This window comes from Monodelphis domestica, chromosome 1 (assembly GCF_027887165.1).
Source record: "Monodelphis domestica isolate mMonDom1 chromosome 1, mMonDom1.pri, whole genome shotgun sequence".
Lineage (NCBI taxonomy): Eukaryota > Metazoa > Chordata > Mammalia > Didelphimorphia > Didelphidae > Monodelphis > Monodelphis domestica.
Genome location: NC_077227.1, coordinates 339,814,236 through 339,819,835, shown reverse-complemented (window position 1 = coordinate 339,819,835; position 5,600 = coordinate 339,814,236). Strand labels below are relative to the sequence as shown.

Below are 5,600 nucleotides of genomic sequence, written 5' to 3'. Positions count from 1 at the left end.
TCCCTTGGGGAAGGAAATGGCAAACCACTCTGGTATCTTTTCCAAGAAAACCCAATAGACAGTATTGGTGTAATATGGCCCATGGGGTCGTGAAGAGTTGGGTATGACTGAATGACTGAACAACAACACAACCATATGTGTATGTAAATGTGTGACACCATGGAAGAATCAGAGGTCCTTAAAGTATGAAAGATCTTTAAAATATTGAATATGGGGCATCAGAATTGTTGAATTTAATGAATTTCTTTAAATACAATATATATATATATATGATTGTTCTATATTATGTGACTGATTTTGTTCTTTAGATTATAATCACAGAATAAGTAATAAATATTTAAAATGGCACCATCCGTTTGACAGAACCTAAAAAATTTCTGTCTTTATTTTTTTTCAAATGATCTTGATTTCTAGGTAGTATTTGTCCACAGAAGAGGAGGAATACTTCTCCAAAGAAGGGAGACAGCAGTTATTCATTTCTGATAGAGACCTTAGAGAGCTGCAACCTGTCAATATTCAGAATATCTTCAATGTTATATATCTCAAGAGTATCAAGGTTTTTGTCTACCTAAAATATTTTTACATTAAAGTTCTAAAGTGGAGATAAGAAATTTAATATTATGAAGACCTTTACTTGACTTCTTCATAAATGTCCCTGTTGAAACTATTTCATAGTTAGATTAAACACATGGATCCATGGAACATATCTTTATAAGGGAATACTTTCATACTGGTAGGAAAACATGCTAAGATATTAAAATTACTAAAATTAAATTTGTAAAAGAAAATTCCCACCTTAATGAATGCTTGCACTTCATTTGCTTTGTTGCTGGCACCCCAAGACATAATAGATTCTCTCTGTTCAGATCCTTGCTTACTAGTAAATTCTTGTGAATTACTTGCTGAAATTTTTAAATGGCTCTTCCTAGAATTGATGATACAGGAAACCTTGTGGGAATATCTGAAGAAATGCTTGTATTCCATCTATCCCCAGAAACTGTTAAGCTTGAATACTCTCCAAATGTATACTTGTTGATCCTAGCTCCATATACCATTTCTGAAGCCCGAGTGCCAATAATAGGATAATGAAGGAAAAGAATAGGCAGGACACTGCAGCTACTGCAATCACAGGTAGAATGTGAGACTGGATTTATTTGGGGATTCAGGTGTCTGCTAGGCTGCTGAGATCTGAAAGGATCTCAGGGATGCTGTCAGCCGCTGCAGTTGTAACACTGATAGTAGCAGAGAGAGGAGTCTTTTGTCTGTGACAGCTACTATCAGAGTTTGCTTGATGGAGTCTTTTTCCAGGAAAGCTCTGGCAGTGGTTATCTCACCGGTGTGTAATCCCATTGAGAAGAGCCTTGGCTTTGTGGTCTTGAGCAGATGGTAGGACAGTCAGGCATTCTGGCAAGAGTCTGTATCCACTGCCACCACTTTGGTCACCAGGTAGCTGACTGCAGAGCGTGGGGCCAGCTCCACTCTGCTAGAACTATCTGAGGGGAAGGCAGCTTACAGGATTTCTGGGGTGTTGTCATTCTGATCCAGGATGAAGAGAGTTAGTGACACGTTGCTGCTGAGAGGAGGGTCCCCAGAATCCCTGGCTATCACTCAGTTGAAGCTCCCGGAACTGTTCATAGTCAAAGGAGCGCAGAGCATATAGGACACCGGTCTACGAGTTGATAGAAATATAGGAAGAGAGAGGTGATCCCTGGAAAGTCTCATTGGTAATTGAATAAATAAGTCGAGCATTCTCTTCTGTGTCTGCATCACTGCCTTGGGAGAAGATATTGTAACTCCAGGTGAATCGTTTTGCATTAGATAAGCTAAATAGTGTCTTCGGTGGAATTGGGGGTGGGGTGTCGTTTTTATCAGATACCTGCAGTTGTATTACTTGGTTTGACGTCAGGAGTGGGTCTCCTCTGTCTTAGGGGTAATAGTAATATTGTAGCTGGAAATTTGCTCCCTGTCCAGGATTTCGCGGGATATCAAACTATAATAGCTATCAAATGAATCCGAAATCTCGAAGGGAACTTGCTTGGAAATCGTGCGCCTGAGCTGTTCATTTTCTCCAGAATCTCTGTCATGGGTGGTTAAAAGGTCAATAATTATCCCAAGTGGAGAGTCTTCTGGGTTTGGACTGAAGAGAGAAGTGATAGTGATTTCTGGGGAATTTTAAAACTTGATTGGTTGGTAACATCTGTCACTCGAAGTAGAATGTGGGCCAGGGCAGAAAGTCCTCCTCCGTAAAGAGCCTGCACTTCTAGCTCATGTCCATCGACCTCGAAATTCAGGCTTCCCATTATTCTGAGCTCTCCACTGGTGGACCCTATATGAAAAAGCAGGGAAGAGGCCTCAGAGAGCTTTATTAGAGAATAAGTTATCTTGGCGTTGGAATCTTCAACACGATCGGTGGCCTGCACCTTGGCCACCGCTGTGTCGGCTTTCACATTCTCAGGCACACTCACTTCATAGAGAAAGCTGAAACACGGAGGCGTTGTCATTCACATTTAATACCCAGATCCGGATCTGCGTTTCTTCGGTTCTCACTGGATCCCCGCAGTCTGCAGCTATAAGGAGAAGCTAGTGTTCAGCTTGATCCTCTTCAATCTAGAGATTTTTCTAATACCAGCTCGGCATATTTTGTACCCCCAGCTTTAGTATGCACATTGAGGCTGAAATATGCGCTGTGTGTGACTAAGTAGGTAATTCTGGAGAGTATTATTGCCTACATCTAGATCCTTCGCATCCTGGAGAGATGAAAGCCGAAGGATTTGTCCACATATTTTCTCTCTATCTATTTTCTCACTGACATACAAAAGACCGTTTTTGTAAATTCAGGGTGAAATGCTGCTTTGTACCTCCAGAGACGATGGGAGCTCCTTGCTCCGACAGTTTCCGTGGCTGCAGCTCCAGATCCTTTGAGATGTCACCCACAAAAGAGACCTTCTCCGCCTCCTCCATATCATCATAGTGGAACTGCCCGCACCTGGCCTCCCACAGAGTCCACACGAGAAAGGATAGAAAGACTTGCCCTCTGCAGTCTCGGAGCGGTCCAGCATCCATTTTCGTCTTCAGGAGGAACCACTTTTTGTTTTTGGTCAAGATATGCCGTTATTTTCCCTCTTGTTTTCGTTTCTAAGCTCCAACAATCCTGGGCATAAGGGTCTAAGTTAACTACAGTTAATCTGCTTATACATTCAAGTTATGTTGTTTAGGTCAATACTGTTCTATCAGTATAATCCAGGAGAACATCTCTTGGTGCCTGAGTTTTCAGATTTTGGTAGAATAGCGACACCCAAAGTGTCTTTGTTGACAATGGCAAAGCTTTAAGTTATGTTGATTTGTATCTTCTGGTGATGATTCTTAATTCTTACTTTCTCACTCATTCATCATGAATCCAAAAGCATTTATTAACTGGCCACTGTGTTCAGAGGTGTGGGCAAAGCTTAAATAACATAGTATCTCTGACTTCTTCGAGTTCACACTAGCAAGTTCACACTAAGACACAAATGCTATAAACATAATACACAATATTACTAAATAAAAACTTTAGAGGGGTGTAGAACAGAGTACTATATGAGAGCAAGGGTCGTTGTTACCAACCAATGTTGGTATCAATGTCGAAGTTTGCTTTTTTGCTTGTTTAAAAAAAATTGTTTTGTTTTATTTTATTTTGATACAGCAGTCCTACAAAGTGGATAAAATAATTAGGGTACTGTGTTTAGAATACTGTGCTTAGAGATAGGAAGGACTGGGCTAAAATCCTACCAATATATGATCCTGAGTCATTTAATATTTGTAAAGTTTAGGAAACTATCTCAGTCTCTCTGTCCTGTCCCTGTCCCTGTCTCTGTCTCTGTCTACCTGTCTCTCTCTGTCTTTTTCCTCTTTCTCCATTCCTCTCATTATTTGACCAGAAGTTGTTCATTTCTCTGGTAAATTCAACCTATATTGATTTAGATCTTTATTGACAAGAAACTTGAATTCAGTAGTATTCTGAACCCTCAAAAATACTTATTTGCATTATAGAAAATACTTGTTTAGGCCATGTGAAGCAAAAGGAGAGAACCCTATTTCTTTAATGTGAGAGATCATGTTCTCCAAAAATCATCTTTATACTTCAGTACTTTTATGTATTTATGGTTTGATTCATCAGTTCTATCACTGCTTATATTATCACTGTTTTCTAGTAATGCTTATTCTCATAATAAAATATTGTACTTGCTCTCAAGCATTAGTTTATCTCTTCATTGAGAGAGAATTGAAAACGAATTGCATCAATATGATTATTCTTATTTACCCATGCTGTTTTTGCTCTTCAAAAAAACTATTTTAAGACCCTAAGACCATTTCTAGGTCTGCTTATTTTCATTTTCTTTTATTCTCCTTGCCTTTTTTTATGAAAGTAATCTGTTTCTCCAATGAGTTTAATTTTGAGCTTGGAAAAGATCTTCCATAGAAGGAACTAGAATTATTTATGTGTATATATATATATATATATATATCACAAAAATGCAAAAGAGCTTTGAGAAATTATTTGGTGATTCTTTTGTGTATCTGCCCATCAATGAGATAATGTAAAGAAATATTATTATATTAAGGATAATTAAAATGAGTACTGGGAATCAGCAAGAAGGCAAAGTAGCATGATAGATTGGTGCAGGGCCTTTGGAAATATGTGGGATAGAAATGAGTAAAAGTCACTAAAACACCAAAGAAGCTATTAAATAAATGAAGGCACACATATTAAGGAATTCTAGATAGTGGATCCAAAGGGAATAAATAGTGGATTTCAAAGAATATTTTACTAGAAACAAGAACCAGAAAAGAACACCTGGGATGTTTTTCAATGAAAGATCAAGATAATTTTTGCAAGACAGAGACAACAGAAAGAGAGGAAAGATGAATTAGCCATGTCAGTGACTGAGGTCAACATAATCTCTGAATTGTTTCTTTCTAAGCATAGAGACAATATGGTAGAGTGGACAGAGAACTTGACTCAAATCTAAAAGATCCTAAATTCAAATCTATATTCTGTGACCTTGGCCAGCTCATTCCATTCCTCAAGTGTTCTAGTCAGTTCTCTAAGACTCAAAGTTGCAGAGAAGTGACCTGCATTGGTAGAGGGAGTTTCCATATCTAGAAGTTTTCTATAGTTAATTAAATCAAAAATTAGTTCTTATTTCTATCTCTCTTTAACCTAAAACCAAGGAGAGACTAGAATCACAATAGTAAGGAATACTATTCCCTCAGGGACTAGAAAGGATGGACTAATTAGGTAGTGTAATATAACTTCAGAATATGAAGAATTCAGTATTGTATAGTGTGACCATAAAACATCCAGGGTAAGCAGAAATGTGATCCAGGATGTAAGTGTTAAAATATTAAGGACCACCCCACTAAACTGAAGACTAATGGCTATTAATACGTGAGACTTGGGGGAAGTATACTGTGTATTTTTCAGCTTTGTGTCCCTTGCCTTGAAAGAAAACTGGTTGCTTTTGATCCACTTTATTAATTTTAAACTGAAGTTATATAACTGTGAGACAGACTCAATAGTTCTTTTACCTCAAGGTTTATTTTTGAACCAGAATGGTTTT

At 38.1% G+C, this 5,600-nt stretch overlaps 1 pseudogene; it reads right to left on the bottom strand.

Annotated features, from left to right (window-relative positions):
- Window positions 1-308: 308 nt before the first annotated feature.
- LOC130457208 (protocadherin gamma-A7-like) lies at window positions 309-3,063 on the bottom strand (annotated as a pseudogene).
- Between the last annotated feature and the right edge of the window lie 2,537 nt (window positions 3,064-5,600).